At 40.1% G+C, this 17,337-nt stretch overlaps 1 pseudogene; it reads right to left on the reverse strand.

The window, feature by feature from the left end:
- Positions 1-206: 206 nt before the first annotated feature.
- LOC133756578 (superkiller complex protein 8-like) lies at positions 207-3,334 on the reverse strand (annotated as a pseudogene).
- Positions 3,335-17,337: the final 14,003 nt, after the last annotated feature.

The following is a 17,337-nucleotide window of genomic DNA, read 5'->3' on the forward strand; positions in this document are numbered from 1 at the left end:
TGTTTTGTTTTTGCATTAAGAATGCTTAATTCATATTAAGTTCTGAACAGAATTTCCAATACAGCAAGAAGGTTTATATTGCACCTACAAAACTTAAGTCTTTGATGCAATAAATGCTGCATTTACATAAAGTGAGCCTGAAAAAGGAAAGGAATATAATGATGGAATGATGCATTCTCTTTACAGCTTAACCAGGAGAGTCTGGCTTATACTGGACAATCATAGACAGATTTTTCTGGACACCTCCCACAGACACAATTTTTGAGCCATTTTTGCATTGTATTTTATTTCTCAGACCTGATCCTGGTGATCAATGAATGTATGGGCACAAGTCTTTGTTCCAACATCCCACACTTTTGCATTCTTGTCAGATAAGCTGGAAACAAAGTGAGTATCATCAAGGCAAGAGGTTATGTTCACTTATTCGGAGGCATGGCCACCCAACAAGCTGGATAGTTTGGAATGCTGTATGTCATAGATCTTGATGTATCTATCATCTGAAGCAGTGATGAGGAGGTGAGACTCCTTGCAAAATGTCAAGGAGCAAATGAACATAGCATGGCCGTCCACAGTTTGCACAATTTCCTCATTGCCATATCAAGAATATCAATGGTGCTATGGCTCCCCTGACCAGATACTTCCCATCAGGACTATATGCAATACTGAGAATGAATTTTCCCTTGTGCCCAAAGAATATTCTTTTTTCCCCACTTTCCATACCAAAAATGCTCCCTTACCCTACAAGAGTTTCCAAACAGATACTGGGAATCAGAGAAAAAAACAAAATCCATACATTCATAGGACCTGCATATAGAGACAATCTACTGACCATTTTCTAATTCCCAAAGATTAATATGAAATTAAGGGAATCAGATACAACAGTGGATTCGGAGAGTCTGATGTCCCCAGACTTCCAGCTGACACCATATCCCACCACAGCAAGTGCAGCCACTCATCATATTTCTAGACGTTTGCCAGGTGGTCCAGGAATACCATCACACCATCTCAGAATTTTCCTTCTAGAAAAATCCTTGGCAACTGACAAAATGGCATCATTATGGCTTGCCCCAGTTTGAAGAGAATAGTGTACTAGTTAACCATTTCCTTAACCAAGGATGAAGGGCGAAAAATGAGACAGCTTTTTTACTTTTTTAAAATTTTTGATTCAAAAGCTTTACTTTCTCTCTCGTTTTTATTACCTAAAAACATTTTATTTAAGATATACAAACTTCATCCATTTCATATGTACAAATTTAGGAACATAGTGATTCTTCCCATCCTACACTCCCTCCAGCCCACTCTCTCACCCTTCATTCCTCCTACCTCTCTTCATTCTTATGTTTTACAAATATCTATTTCCAGGTAACTTTATGCTGATAAAGTTAACCCTACACTAAGTAAAGAGTTCAACAAATTTTATACAAAAAAAAAAAATCAGTGTTCCTCATTAGCAGAGACAAGGGCTGGTGAAAATACAGCATCTCAAAATGTCAATTTCACTTTGATAGATTAACTTTTAGGCACTCTATTAGTTAACCCAAATTAGGGAGAATATATGATATTTGTTGTTTTTGCACTGCCTTATTGGTTTCCAGTTGCATCAACTTTGTTGCAAATAACAGGATTTCGATTTTTTAACCATTGTGCAGTATTACGTAGTGTACATATACTGTGATTTCTATATTCCGTCTTCTGCTGAGGGATATCTGGGTTGATTCCATATCTTAGCTAGTGTGAATTGGGCTGCAATAAGCATAGTTATACAGATCATTCTTTCATATGCAGATTTCATTTCATTTGAGTAAATTCACAGGAGTGGGGTGGCTGGATCATATAGTAGGTCTATATTCATATTTCTGAGGTATCTCCATACTGTCATCCACAGTGGTTGTACCAGTTTACATTACTCCAACAGTGGATTAGGTTACCTTTTCCCCCACATCCTTGAGAGCATTTGTTGTTTGTTGATTTCTATATGAAAGTCATTCTAACCCTGGTAAGATGAAATCTCATGTGGTTTTTATTTTCATTTCCCTGATGGCTACTGTTCTGAGCATTTTTCCTGTATCTGTTAGCCATTTGAATTTCCTCTTTTAAAAAATGCCCGTTCAAGTCCTTTAACCATTTCTTAACTGGGCTGTTTTATTGTTTTTGCATTTCTTGAGCTCTTTATAGATTCTGGATATTAATCCTTTATCTGTTGCATAGTTTTCAAATGTTTTATCCCATTAAAATTGATAATTAAAGGATCCATTGTTGAACTTACCATTAAAGGATCAATTCAATAGGAAATTGTGATTATAATAAAAGTATATGCATCCAGTTACAGGGCACCTGGTCATTTTAAATAAATGTTATTAGAACTAAAGGGAAACATAAACTACAATACAATTGCAATGGGGGACTTTAAAACCCCACTTTCAGCAAAGGACAGATCAACCAGAAAGAAAATCAGCAAGGAAACAACAGAGTTAATTGACACTATAGACCAAGTGGACCTAACAGATAAATACAGAACTTTAACCCCACAGTGACTGAATACACATTCTTCTCAGCAATGCATGGAATTTCTCTAGGATAGATTTCATGCTAGGCCATAAAGCTAGTCTCAGCAAATTAAAAAAAAAATCAAAATCATACCATACTTTTTCTCTAACCACAATGGAATGAAGTCAGAAATGAACAACTCTGTAATATATGCAAACATATGGATACTGAACAACATTCTCCTGAGTTGAACAGGTGGTCATAGAAAAAAATCAAAAGTGAAATAAAAAACTTCTGGAAATGATTGAAGATGGAAATACAACATATAAAAACTTATTGGATACAGCAAAAGCAGTGTTAAGAGGGATATTTATAGCACTTGGTGCCTATATAAAGAAATTGGAAAGGCACCAAATAAGTGACCTAGAAAAACAACAGTAAACAAAACTCCAAATTAGTAGGAAAAAAACTAATTAAAATTAGAGAAGAAAAAAATAAAATTGAAACCCAAAAAACTATAAAAAGTATCAATGAAATGAGCTTTTTTTAAATAAAAGAAATTGATCATTTGCTGAACAAAGCAAAAAAAAGAAGAAGAAGAAGAAGAAGAAGAAGAAGAAGAAGAAGAAGAAGAAGAAGAAGAAGAAGAAGAAGAAGAAGAAGACCCAAGTCAATAAAATCAGAGAAGGAAAAGGAAATGTAACAAGATACCACAGAAAGAAAAAGAATCATTGGGAATTATTACAAAGAGCTGCATGCCAACAAATCTGAAAACCTAGAAGAAATGGATATATTCCTTGACACATACAGCCTACCATAATTGAGCCTTGAAGATGTAGGTAGACATTGCATCGGTAATAAAGTGCCTACTAGTGAAAAGCCCTGAACTGGACAGCTTAACTGCTGAACTCTACCAGAAATTTAAAGAACTAATTCCAATTCTTTTCAAGCTATTCAAAACAATTGAAAGGGAGGGAGTCCTCCCAAATATCTTCTATGAAGCCATCGTCACCTTAATCCCTCAACTAGAGAAAGAAGCAACAGAGAAAGACAGCTATAGACCAATTTCTCTCATGAACATAGACGTAAAAACCCTCAACAAAATACTAGCCAATTGAATGCACATGAGAAAGTTCATTCGTCCAGACCCAGTGGGATTTATCTTTGTTGTGCAGGCATGGTTCAACATTCGCAAATCAATCAATGTGATACATCACATTAACAAACTGAATAATAAGAACATATGATTATCTAAATAGATGAGAGAAATCAGTTGATAAAACACAACATCCTTTCATGATGAGAACCTTAAGCAAATTGGATATGGAAGGAACATTCCTCAACACAATCAAGGAAATCACAGCCAGCATCTTCTTGAATGGGGAAAACTTAGAAGCTTTCCCATTAAGATCTGGAACCAGACAAGAATGCCCACTCTCACCACTACTATTCAGTATAGTCCTGGAAGCTTTAGCCAGAACCATAAGGCAAGAATAAGAAATCGAATAAATATAAATTGGAAAGGAAGAAGTCAAACTATCCCCATTTGCAGATGACAGAATTCTAAAAATAGGGGATCCATAAGACTCCACTTAGAGACTATTGGAACACATGAAAGAATTTGGTAAATGGGCAGGATATAAGATTAACACAAAAAAGAACAATGGCCTTTGTATACTCATGCAATGCCATGCCTGAAAAAGAACTTCTAAGATCAATCCCAGTCACAATAGCTACAAAAAAAAAAAAAAAAAAACCTTAAGTATCTTGGAATAAATTTAACCAAAGAGGTCAAAGATTTTCTATGATGAAAATTACAAAACTGGCCAGCACCTCGAATCACCAGGATAATCCTCCGCCTGCGGTGCCAGTACCCCAGGTTCTAGTCCTGGTTGGGGCGCCGGGTTCTGTCCTGGTTGCTCCTCTTCCATTCCAGCTCTCTGCTGTGGCCAGGGAAGGAAGTGAGGATGGCCCAGGTGCTTGGGCCCTACACCCGCATAGGAGACCAGGAGGAAGCACCTGGCTCCTGGCTTCGGATCGGCATACCACGCCGGCCATAGTGGCCATTTTGGGGGTGAACCAATGGAAAAAGGAAGATTTTTCTCTCTGTCTCTCTCTCATTGTCTAACTCTGCCTGTCAATAAATAAATAAATAAATAAAATTGTGACATCACAGAATGATTTGAAAATGCTTTTGAAAATACTTAAAATTAATTGGCTGGTGCCATGGCTCACTAGGCTAAATCCTCCGCCTACGGCGCCAGAACCTGGGGTTCTAGTCCTGGTTGGGGTGCTGGATTCTGTCCCGGTTTTCCTCTTCCAGTCCAGCTCTCTGCTGTGGCCCAGGAAGGCAGTGGAGGATGGCCCAAGTGCTTGGGTCCTGCACCCGCATGGGAGGAAGCACCTGGCTCCTGGCTTTGGATCAGCACTGCCATTTGGGGGGTGAACCAATGGAAGGAAGAGGAAGACCTCTCTCTCTCTCTCTCTTTCTCTCTCTCACTGTCTAGCTCTGCCTGTCAAAAAAACCTACAAAACATTAAAGAAAGAAGAATAAGAAGGGGCTAGCGCCATGGCTCACTTGGTTAATCCTCTGCCTGTGGCGCTGGAATCCCATAAGGGCGCCGGGTTCTAGTCCCGGTTGCTCCTCTTTCAGTCCAGCTCTCTGCTGTGGCCCAGGAGGGCAGTGGAGGATGGCCCAAGTGCTTGGGCCCTGCACCCACATGGGAGACCAGGAGGAAGCACCTGGCTCCTGCTTCGGATCAGCACAGCGCTGGCCGTAGTGGCCATTTGGGGAGTGAAGCAACAGAAGGAAGACCTTTTTCTCTCTCTCTCTCTCACTGTCCATAACTCTACCTGTCAAATAAATAAGGAGCACTCATCATTCTTTAAAAAAAAAAAAAGAAAGAAAGAAATAGAAGAAGAGGACACAAAATCAGGAAAATCTCGCATGTTCATGGATTTGAAGAATCAATAGCATCAAAATATCTATACTACTGAAATTAATTTCCAGATACAATCTGATTCTAATCAAATACCAAGGACGTACTTCTCATACCTAGATAAATAATACTAAAATTCATATGGAATTACTTCTATCTCTTTTATCTCCTAACAAGTAATTTCATACCTAAAGCGATCTCTTTTATGTTTTTAAGATTTGTTTATTTATTTCAAAGGCAGTTTAACACAGAGAGAAGGAGAGGCAGAGAGAGAGCGGTCTTCCATCTGCTGGTTCACGCCCCAATTGACCGCAATGGCTGGAGCTGACCCAGTCCAAAGCCAGGAGCCAGGAGCTTCTTCCAGATCTCCCATGCGGGTGCAGGGTCCCAAGGACTTGGGCCATCTTCTACCACTTTAGCAGTCCATAACACAGAGCTGGGTCAGAAGTGGAGCAGCTGGGACTCAAACCGGTGCCCATATGGGATGCTGGCACTCCAGGTGGCAGCTTTTGCCACTTTCTGTCTTTGGGACAATTTTCTCAGGTAGAATTCACAATTCACTCCTCAGGTTTTCCAAAGAGCACCCCATATGCCTTTATTAAAGTATACAGACAATTATTAATTCACATCACATAATACTTCAAGTAAGGTGAAGTTAGCCTCTCTTGGTATCTGTCCAGTGATGGGGAGCTGGCTACCTACAACAGTGTGACCCAGTGCTGGAAATCTTCGATAAATATGGTTTTCCCTCTCTGGGCAGAGAAACTAGTCATACGATCAGGTCTTCATGGAATATTCTTGGGATGCAAAAAGAGGCCACCTGTACTCTTTCCAGCTCCCTTTAGGCCAAGTTTGTGTTGTGAGGGGAAGCCAGGATAAATGGAGTCACAGAAGCTGCCCTCAAGCCTTGTAACCTGTAATATCTCTGAACAAATCTGCATAGAACCAGAGCTGCCAGAAACACACCCTTACTCATCAACCTCTAGCCTGGGTCATCAGCAACCTTCCACTCTGTATGGCCATAAGTATCAAATCCTACTGTCAGTTTTTTATTTTTTTATTTTTTAGTCGCTCTACAGCTCAAGTCCATGTTCATCTTTTTTTTTCTTAATTGGTATATTTAAAATGCATCCTGTTTTTACTTAATATGCCATTTGCCCATCTGCTCTTTATTTTGTTCCATTTATTGTACTTGTATCCCATTTATTGCTTGCATGGAATTATTTTACTCTCCATTTTCTTGGTTGTTTGGAAGTCAGAAGTTCATTTACTTTTTATACTTCATGATGGTACAGAGTACTGACACTTCTTGAACAAAAGAATTGGCAGAAGAACTGGCATTGTGGCATAGTGGGTAAAACTTCTGCTTTCAATTCTGCCATCCCACAAGGGAACCAGTTGTACTCTTGGCTGCCTCACTTCTGCTCCAACTCTCTGGTAATGTCCTGGGAAAAGCAACGGGAAATGAACCAAGTCTTGGGCTCCTGACACCCATGTGAGAAATTCGAATGAAGGTCCTGGCCATTGTGGCCACTTGGGGGGTAAACCAGCATATGAAAAGTCTCTCTCTCTCTTTCTCTCTCTCTCTCTTTCTTTCTCCCTGTCTCTGTAACTCTGACTTTTAATTGAATGATAAATATATCTTTAAAAAACAAAAACAAAAGAGTTTCGAAACTACTAAGTATACTCTATATCTGGGAAATTGATAAAGAGAAGATAAAATCTGAAACTCTGATTTCCCTCAAATTGAAAGAAATTCTATTTTTGGAAAAAAAGTCTACAGATTGAATCGTGTATATGTTCTATCCCAGACATGTAGAAAATATTTTAGTAAATTACTCAGATTTTAAATGACATTTTTGAAAATTGTTTTTAGTATTTTTTTTATTTAACAGGCAAAGGTAGACAGTGAGAGATAGAGACAGAGAGAAAGGTCTTCCTTCCGCTGGTTCACCACCCAAATGTCCACCACCACCGGCACGCTACGCCGATCCAAAGCCAGGAGCCAGGTGCTTGCTCCTGGTCTCCCATGCAGTTGCAGGGGTCCAAGCACCTGGGCTAGTATTTATTTTTTTTTAAGATTTATTTGAAAGTCAGAGTTACAAAGAAAGAAGGAGATAAAAAGAGAGAGAGAGAGAGAAAGAGAGAGAGAGAGATCATCCATCCACTGGTTCACTCCAAACATAGCCACAATGCATATGAAAGAGCCAGGCTGAAGATAGGAGCCAGGAGCTCCATCCAGGCCTCCCATGTAGACACAGGAGCCCAAACATTTGGGCTATCTTCCTCTGTTTTCCCAGGCCATTAGCAGGGAGCTGGATCAGAAGTAGAGCAGGCAGGATTTGAACTGGCACCCATATGGGATGCCATCAACACAGGAGGTAGCTTAACCTGCTATGCCACAATGACCTGTTTTTAGTATTTAGTAAACTGTTAATATCTTGTTAAAAAAGTTATGTAAAAATTCTAAATATATAATCTTATAGACAATTAATTAGTAAACAAGAGAATATATTCATGTATTAATTCAGGTACAAATATATCTGAAGCATAATCCATTATCTTAATATAGGCAAGGATGTTAAAACCCCATTCAAGGAGCAATCTATGAGTCTTACAGGATATTTGGTTTCTAATCAATAAGTCATGAGCCAGTGGGGCTTTTTAATGAGCTCCCTGTCTGTGATGGATGACGATTTGGCATTTGCTCTGCTTGAGTGCTTAACGTGAATCCAGATTCTCTACAAATCTCTTATATCTTCCATCTCAGTGTTTGTTTGAAGAATGCATGGGAATTGTCACAATGTGTCCTAGCACAGTGTGCTGAAGAACTCAGAAAACTGCTATAAAAATGCAAAGTGGAGGACATTAACAAATTTTCTTCTAAAGTTGCCCGGGTTTCATTCAGAGCAGTAACAAGCACAAGCATTTATAACTAGTAGCAAGGAGGACCTGCAGTGTGGTCTTCTGGCAGGCTTTTAGAAAGCAATTTTGTGGTAATTACATGCGACCTGCAATGGACTTTTTTGGTATATGAAGAAACTTTAGATGGTGCTAACATTTAGAGGAAAATATATGAGTAAGAAATTATTTGGATCTTTATTGTGGTCACCACTACTTATCTTTCATCATGCCTAGGTCAAAGATTATTTTAAGAATTTTCCTCTATGAAGAAAGTTTGCAGTCTGGTAGGTCCCAGGGTATTCTAATTATAATATGAAAGTTCTTTTATAGTCTTTTATATTGAAAAATAAATGTGAAACTTCATCAGTACATCTGCTTTGCTTATTATAGTTCACACCCAGAGAAGATCCATCCTGTTTCTTTTGGTGAGAGTTATTGGATATGTTTATGCCCAAGAGACAGAGAGTCTTCTATAGATAGGACATAAACTTCAATATGTATATTAACCCTATGTCTCTGATGTTTAAATCTGGTGCATTTTTGACTCTGTTTTTTAAGATAAGTTATTTTAATTGTATTACTATAAAGAGAACAGAGTTCATATGTTTCATAGGTATAGTTTAAGAAGATAACCACACTTCCCTCCCTCCCCCTTCCTCTCCCAAACCCCCTCCTTCCCTTCTTTCCTTTTCATTACTTATTGCAGAGATGATTTTAATATACTCTATAATCACAGGCTGAATTCACCACTAACCAGCTCCCTTCCCAGGAATAGCCAGTTTCTAGAAATAGTAAAGTACTAGCATGCAGGCACATCTTTCATATGCAAACCCATCCTCTTTTTGGGCTCTCAGGAAGCTCTCTTGCAAGGGACCACCACGCACCTACCCTAATCACCCACGGCCTGTAACCAAGTAATGTGCACTATTCCTATATCCCAGGGCCTGCTGAAATTACTAATAAGCCTATCGTTATCTTCTTAGTCTTCCCTGACCATTCCCTATTGCACAAATAAAACAATTGCCCATGATTCCCCTCACTTTCTCTGCCTTCTTAAAGATTCTGGCACTTCCCCATGTGCTCCATGGTGTGATATGCCCCTTCTCCTCTTAGGATCTGTGAGTTCAAGAAGCTGTCTTTGCTACACCAAGTGTCTCCTGGTCTGGTGGCCTTGCCATACCTAAATAATAATAATATCTACATTTAACACAAAGTCTCAGGTTGCAGAATATTCTTGGGGATACCAAGGCTTCTTATTTTGATCACAGTATACATTTCCTTTCGTGGGAAGGTACAGGATTTGAGACACTGACAAGCTTCCAAAATAAAAAAGAACTGCATCCAACTCTTTCAAATTTACACTAGTCATTGTACAGTAGTCATTTTAAATAGATTAAAAGATGACACTGAGAACAGTAATATAGTTATCTCATACTTAGCCATATCTTATAATAAAATCATCTCAACTCTTAAGCACCTAAAAGAATACAAGGCAAAGAGAAGAGCTTTACGAAAGTGTGATGAAGATGGAAATATCTTTAGTGTGAGCCACAAGCAGCCAGGGGACTAATTAGGGGAGAGATGAGTGTGTGAAGGGAGGCTTCAGGAGCACAGATAGTCATTAGACAGCTTCCCAATTTTAAATAAGGCCCAACCTTGGCATAGGTTATGTTCAAGCGTTTCTTATTTCATAATTTGATATTTCTCTAAAATAATTCTTTTTTTTGTAACACAACCATCTGCTTCTGGTACAAAAGATCATACAATAAGTACATTTTGATTTGCTAATCTAATGTGCTTTCCCGCCACTCAAAGGGATAAACCAGCACAGTCAGACACTTTGCATCTGATGTATAACTTGTTACAATTCAGCTCCCAAGAGAAATTGAAAACTCTGATGGTGTGAAACAAACAGGAAACTCAGGGCCCAGAACACAAAACCTGATAGCTGTGGAACCAAGCAGCTGGTAACAAAGACCACTCTGATGTGTCCATTTTTTCCAAACTTTGGTGACTACCTCTGGACTTGATTAGCATTGCATCAGCACTTCTTATTCTGGTCCCACCTAAACACTACTTGTTCTGAATGTATGGGACTCTCAAAATTCTCATTCTGAAACTCAGTACCCAATATGATACAATTCAGAGGTGGGACATTTAGGAGATGATTAGGTCATAAATGCTCTGCTCTCACAAATGGAACTAGTGACTTAATAAAGATGCCCAGTGCAGTTTGGCCTTTTTTGCAGCATTAACACACCTATAAAGCAGTAACTATGAGCAAAAGGCCCTCACAAGATACTAAATATTTTTTAAACGATCTATTTATTTACTTGAGAAGCAGAATTACAAAGCACAGAGGCAGAAAGAGGGAGAGAGATCTTCCATCAACTGGTTCACTGCCCAGATGGCCCCAAATGTTGGAGCTGTACAGATCTAAAGCCAGGAGCCAGGAGCTTCTTCCAGGTCTCTCAATGACTTGGGCCATCTTCTATTGCTTTCCCAGGCCACAGCAGAGAGCAGGATCAGAAGTGGAGCAGCTGGGACTCAAACCGGCACTCATATGGGATGCGGGCACTGCATGCAGTGGCTTTACCCTTTAAGACACAGCGTCGGCTCTCCAAATCTTCTCTAATACCTTGATCTTGATCTTCCCAGCCTCCAAAACTATGAGCCATAAAGTCTACAGATTACCTAATCCAAGGTATTTTGTTAGCAAGCCAAATGGTTTAACACATCCACATTCAACACAAAAGCCAGGTTAAGCCCATAAATCAAGACAGGCCATACCTCTGTTCAAAACCCTCCAGGAAATCACAGACATTTGAATAAAAGCCCAGTGAATAAATTGCCTACGAAGTGCTCCAATTCTTTCATTGTCTGACTCCATGTCTTTTCATTCACTTGCTCTGCTATAGCCACTCTATACTTCTGACCCTTTTAGAATATGCCAGGCATACCTTTAACTCAGGTCTTCTGCTCATGTTACCTCCTGAACCTGGAGCGTCCTAAACAAGTATCCAGGCAACTGAAAAAAACTGGAGAAAATCATGCAATCTCACATTATTTTTTTCCAAAGATTTATTTATTACTTTTTCAAAGGCAGAGTTACACATACAGAAGGAAAAGAAGAGAGAGAGAGAGTGAGAGAGAGAAAGAGAATATCTTCCATCTGCTGATTCACTCTCCAGATGGACTCTGGCCAGGGCTGGCCCAGCTGAAGCCAGTAGCCAGGAGCTTTATCAAGTCTCCCACCACATGGGACCCAAGTACTTAGGCAATGTGCTGTTGCTTTCCAGGTGCATTAGCAGGGAGCTGGGTCAGAAGAGGGGCAACTAGGACTTAACCAGCATCCAAATGGGATGCCAGCATCTCAGGCAGTGGTATGGCTTGCTGTGTCACAACACCAGTCCCAGCAATCTCACATTCTTCAGGTCTTTCCACAAGCACTGTGATCTCTCTCAGACCTGTTCAGACCCGCTGATGTCAGTTTGCAAGAATTCTGTGGACAGATATCACTGACTTTCTTCCCTGTTTCATTATTCTTAGTACTTGTCAATTTCTCACATATCACATATGTGGATATCTTCAGAAAGTCATAAAGAATACATATTAATAAAAAACATGCATGGATTTCAAAGATTTTTAGCTTCAAAACAAAATTTTGTTCAATTGCATGTTTCTGTAGATGTCTGGAAGTACCATTGATGTAGGCAGGCAGATAGGATAAAATTGATTAGATTTGTGAACTGGGAGACTACGTCTTCAACATGCCTGCTGTGTGATCTCATGCCCCTATCTGATTCCACCTGTATGCCTACCTGCCAATCAAGCTACATAACCTCTGCTTTGGAAGTAGACAAAAGGCCTAGAACACGGTAGGCCTGGCCCTTCTTTCACCATTATTGACATTTGTTGCCTTTTGTTGCCCATGCCTTCAGGGCACGTGGCCTTTGGGCTGCCCATGTTCTCTGCCTTCACTTCGCTGCCCGTCATAAGCTGCTAGTAGCTGCTCATAACCAAACACTTGCTGCACATGGCACCTGGTCTGTTCTCTGCCTGGTATGGATTCCAACTTAATTTCTGGACTTCCCTTTCTCCTCTAGATAGGGCCCTCACGCTCTCCTATGCATTTCTCTCACTGAATAAAAGCTTAAAAAAATTACCATACCATCTGGTCTATTTGTGCTGGTATTCAGAATTCTTCTCTGAATTCATGGCAAGAGCCCACACAGCTTATTAATTTCAGAAATATTAATAAGCAAATCGGTTTGTTATTTATTTATTTTGTCATGTTATTTATTGTTTTATTTCTTATCTGCTTCCATTATAGTATAAGACACTAAAGCAAGGGTCCCAGCCTTTTGTTCTTTATCTTATGCTTTGTGTTAAACACGCTAAGCAGTGCCTGACTTATAAAGGCCCCAGAACTATGCCTTAATCAAATAAGTGAAAGACCATGTTATAGATACCTGAGATATACTTAGGTATGAATAGCTGTACCTGTCTTTGACTCTAAATATGTGGGAAGGTGGTGGATGGACTAAATAAATGTCTTAGTTACTTTTACATTTTAAAAGAAAGCATTTTAAAAGAAAATAATGGTGCTGATGACTCTTAGGTTTCCAGGGGTCCAGACTAAAAATGTCAGTCTCCTACAGAGCGCAGTATTCTTTCGGGTCACAGAAGGATGGCAAAGATATGTAGCTCCCACAAATCTGAAGAGCAGGCATTTTGACCAATCAACTATCCTCCCATTTTTATCGCTCACAATTGAAAATTCAGATAGACAAAATAAAAGAGGATAACTCTTTGTTTAAAACTTCTGCATGAATATTGAAATACCTCTCCTGATTTAGTTAAAATATTTGCATTTGGCCAGCACTGTGGCTCACTAGGCTAATCCTCACCTGTGGCGCCGGCACCCCGGGGGTTCTAGTCCTGATTGGGGCACCGAATTCTGTCCTGGTTGCTCCTCTTCCAGTCCAGCTCTCTGCTGTGGCCCAGGAGGGCAGTGGAGGATGGCCCAAGTGCTTGGGCCCTGCACCCGCATGGGAGACCAGGAGAAGCACCTGGCTCCTGGCTTCGGATCAGCACAGCGATGGCCGTAGCAGCCATTTGGACGGTGAAGCAACGGAAGGAAGACCTTTCTCTCTATCTCTCTCTCTCACTGTCTAACTCTGTCAAAAAAAAAAAATTTGCATTTGATATTTTTAAAATGTAAAGCTCCTGTTCTAGTTGTCAGTCACTGAACTTTATTTATTTATTTATTTATTTTGACAGGCAGAGTGAATAGTGAGAGAGAGAGACAGAGAGAAAGGTCTTCCTTTTGCTGTTGGTTCACCCTCCAATGGCCGCCGCGGTAGGCGCGCTGCGGCCGGCGCACCGTGCTGATCCGAAGCCAGGAGCCAGGTACTTATCCTGGTCTCCCATGGGGTGCAGGGCCCAAGCACTTGGGCCATCCTCCACTGTACTCCCGGGCCACAGCAGAGAGCTGGCCTGGAAGAGGGGCAACCGGGACAGAATTTGGTGCTCCAACCAGGACTAGAACCTAGTGTGCCGGCGCTGCTAGGCGGAGGATTAGCCTATTGAACCATGGTGCCGGTCTCACTGAACTTCTAACCTTGTATTAGAGGTTGTGCTCGGAGTTGCGAAAGATGAGAATGATCTGTTTTCAGGAGTCAGCAGTGCACCTGTGTGCTCATATTCACAATGGAACGACAAAAAGTCTTATCCATTAAATCTACTTTATTATCATAAACTCATTAAAATTGAATGCAAATACTTTGGAGATACTTGCAAACTTTAAGAGATTTAGGGGAAAAACAAACCCCTCAGATTGTTTAAGCGTTGTGTTTTCCTACTTTATAATCTCTCTTGACTTTTTTCTTTCCTCAGCCTCAAAGAAACTCCCTCTCCCAGCTTACTTTTCTAACCTCAAGGATTGCTCTTTAGGTAAACAGACAATATGAATTTTCTCCAAACCCTAGATTAATTTAATTCATCACAGTAATGGGCATCTACCTTGTACACCTGCATGTTTCTTGAAATTCCCTTTCTCTCTTTGCTTATTAATCAAATAAACACTCATCTTTTAACTTCATATTCACATTATTTCATTGAATTATTTCCTGCATTTCCCTGCTTGACAATCACCTAGCTTCTCTATCTGTGCTTTCATACCTTCTGAAATATTTTTTTTAGATTTATTAATGTATTTGAAAGCAGAGTTAAAGAGAGGCAGAGGCAGAGAGAAACAGAGAAGTCTTCCATCTGCTGGTGTACTCCTCAGAAGGCCACAAAGGAGGGAATTGTGCTGATCCAAAGCCAGGAGCCAGGAGCTTCTTCTGGGTTTCCCACATCATTACAGGGGCCCAAAGACTTGGGCCATCTTCTCCAGTTTTCTCAGGCCATAGCAGAGAGCTGGATGGGAAGTGGAGCAGCCAGGACTTGAACCAGCACCCATATGGGATGCTGGCACTGTGGGCTGCAGCTTTAGCTGCTATGCTACAGCGCCAGCCCCACCTTGTGAAATAATTTAACAAGGAGTAGTTGAGTGCTTCCTCTATGGCACCCCACTACAAGAGGCAAAGAATGCAAATTTAAATAAAACAGAATAAAAAAAAATCCCTTTCTGCATGAAAATTAAACCTGAGAAGTGGATGTGTGCAATAAATAAGTAGTGGTAAATTCTACATAAATAAAGCAATGGAGTGCTGCAGATCCTTCTCCAGCCACCCTATTTGTACAGAAGGAAATAAGGAAAAGCTAGAGGAGAGCTCAGCGGTGATGCCATCTGAGCAGAGTTGTGAGCGGAGTGAATCATATAGAACTCTGGTAGAAAATCTTTTGAAGCAGCAGAAAAGCGCTTGCAAAGTCACTGAGGCAGGAAAAAGGCTGATTGGCCAAGAACAGCTGGAAGGCCAATGCATTGGGAACAGAGTGCTGGCAATGAGAGTAGTCAGGCATGAGGAATCTTGTGTGTTATGGCTTTAAGAATGTAGGACTCATTATTTTTAAATTTTTAGTGTGTTTATTGTCATTTTTATTTGAAAGCTAGAAAGGGAAGGAGGCAAGGGGGAGGGAGGGAAGGAGGGAGAGAGAGACACATACACATAGACGAAAATCTTCCATCTGCTGTTTCACTCCCAAAATGCCTACCAAAACATCCCAGATTGGGACAGGCCAAAGTCAGGAGACAGAAACTCCATTTGGACTTCTCACATGGGTGGCAAGGATTTATGAACTTGAGCCAACACTTCCACCTCCCAAAGTGCACATTAGCAGGTAGCTATATCAGAAGTGACTTGAGCAAGAAACCCCTGTATGGGATGTGGGTGTCCTAAATGGTGACTCACACTGCGGCAAGTAACTGCCTCAAGTTGAAGGTTTATTTTAAGTGTGACAGGAAGCCATCCATGTCTGTGTACATAAGAATTTTGTGATTTAATCTATATTTACAATCCATCTGGCAGATATGTGAATAGACTCTAGGGGCTTAGAATGGAAATGGGGAGAAAAGTTGGGAGCGTTATAATATTAGTCCTCTTGGAGATGGTGATGACATTTATTTTCTATGTTGTCATTTATGGTGTTTTACTATAAATTGCTTAAAGCAGATCTTGATTTATTCATTTGTATTACTGGCATCTAGCAAATGTCTAACATGATAATTCAATACTGTTCAATAAATTCTAAATATAAAAGGGAGAAAAGACAGAAGAAATGAACAAAAAATAATCAAAGGGAGAGCAGAATGGAGAGGATTCTTGAATAAGCAAAAATGGGTTTAAAGATTCTTGAAGCTAGTAAAAGACATCCAGATGGGGAGGCTATGTCTTCCCAAATAGCAATAAGAGTGAGAGAGTGAGAGTGAGGGATATTGAGAGCAAGAGGGTGGAGGGTTGTTACATTTTCAGTGAAAGACACAAACATGTTTTCACATTTAAAAAATGAAAATTTCAGAGCCTCCTCATGTGCCAAAATTAAATAAATGTGCATCCATGGAGAAAACTTCATTCTGCAGAAACTGACCACTGAAAAGTGATCCCTGTTAAATATAAGAGTGGGAAAAAGAGACGGAGGAGATGTACAATTTGGGAAATGCTCAGTTGGACTTACCCCAAATGGGGGAGTTAGAAACGTGCCAGGGGATTCCAATACAATCCCATCAAGGTGGCATGTACCAATGCCATCTCACTAGTCCAAGTGATCAATTTCAGTTCACAATTGATCACACTGATAGGTCTAAGAGTCAAAGGGATCACACAAACAAGACTAGTGTCTGCTAATACTAACTGATAGAATCAAAAAGGGAGAGAACGATCCAACATGGGAAGCAGGATACACAGCAGACTCATAGAATGGCAGATGTCCTAAATAGCACTCTGGCCCCAGAATCAGCCCTTAAGGCATTCGGATCTGGCTGAATAGCCCATGAGAGTATTTTAGGCATGGAAAGCCAAGACACTCTGGGGAAAAAAAAAAAAAAAAGAACACCTAAATGAAAGATCTCTGCGTGTGAGATCCCAGTCAAAAGAATGGGGCCATCAAAGAAGGAGGTACCTTTCTCTGAAGGGAGGAGAGAACTTCCACTTTGACTATGACTCTGTTGGAATAAGATCAAAGTCGGCAAACCCTAAAGACTTCCATAGCCTTGGCAACTCATGACTAGAGCCTAGGGAGATTACTGATGCCATCAACAAGAGTGTCAAATTGTTCAGTCAAAAACAGGAGTCACTGTGTACTTACATCTCATGTAGGATCTCTGTCCTTAATGTGTTGTCTAATGTGAAGTGATGCTATAACTAGTACTAAAACAGTATTTTTACACTTTGTGTTTCTGTGTGGGTGCAAACTGATGAAATCTTTACTTAGTATATATTGAATCGATCTTCTGTATATAAAGATAATTGAAAATGAAAAAAAAATCTTGTGTTAAATTGGAAATTGCATAGAAAATTAATCAGTTTTTAAAAAATATCATGTAGGATCTCTGTCTTTAATG

Source organism: Lepus europaeus, chromosome 3 (genome assembly GCF_033115175.1).
Source record: "Lepus europaeus isolate LE1 chromosome 3, mLepTim1.pri, whole genome shotgun sequence".
NCBI lineage: Eukaryota > Metazoa > Chordata > Mammalia > Lagomorpha > Leporidae > Lepus > Lepus europaeus.